The sequence below is a fragment of the Penaeus monodon genome, chromosome 34, assembly GCF_015228065.2.
Source record: "Penaeus monodon isolate SGIC_2016 chromosome 34, NSTDA_Pmon_1, whole genome shotgun sequence".
Lineage (NCBI taxonomy): Eukaryota > Metazoa > Arthropoda > Malacostraca > Decapoda > Penaeidae > Penaeus > Penaeus monodon.
In genome coordinates this window covers 34,663,812-34,664,382 of record NC_051419.1, presented here as the reverse complement: position 1 = coordinate 34,664,382, position 571 = coordinate 34,663,812, and positions in this window count along the sequence as shown.

The following is a 571-nucleotide window of genomic DNA, read 5'->3' as shown; positions in this document are numbered from 1 at the left end:
ACCAGTTGGTTTGTGATATTTTCCAGCGATTTTTACTGTGATGTGATGAGTGACTTTGCCATTTATATTTGTAAATGGGGCGAACTTGGCCATTTTTTCAACTTCTTATTGATGCTTTTGCTTCAAGCCAAATGATGGAGGCTTCCAGGATAATCATTATCCTCTCTTATTAGTGCAACACTTGTAAATGTTATATAAAAGATAAAAAAAAGCTGTAGTTCAGGTACATCACCTTTCTCCCAAACCTACCTGCTTCTTACTGCAGAGAGAACCTGCAAAATATATGCATGTTTGTTGCAAGATTACTAATGATCTCGTAGGCTCCCATTCCCTCGTAGGCAGTAGACATTCCAAGGCATTCCATGCTTGACTTACATGGCATTCCAAGCTCACACCTTAAACACATTCCCCAAACCCTACCCTTTCCCATTGGCCCAGTATAGTGTGGAAGTGCAAACCTTTGTAGAATGTATACTGATATACTTCTAAATCTTTCAGTGAAATTGGAAGTTATCTTTGGTCCTTTATCCCTTCCCATGAGTCCCTTCCCCCTTCCTCCCAGCTAATGTGC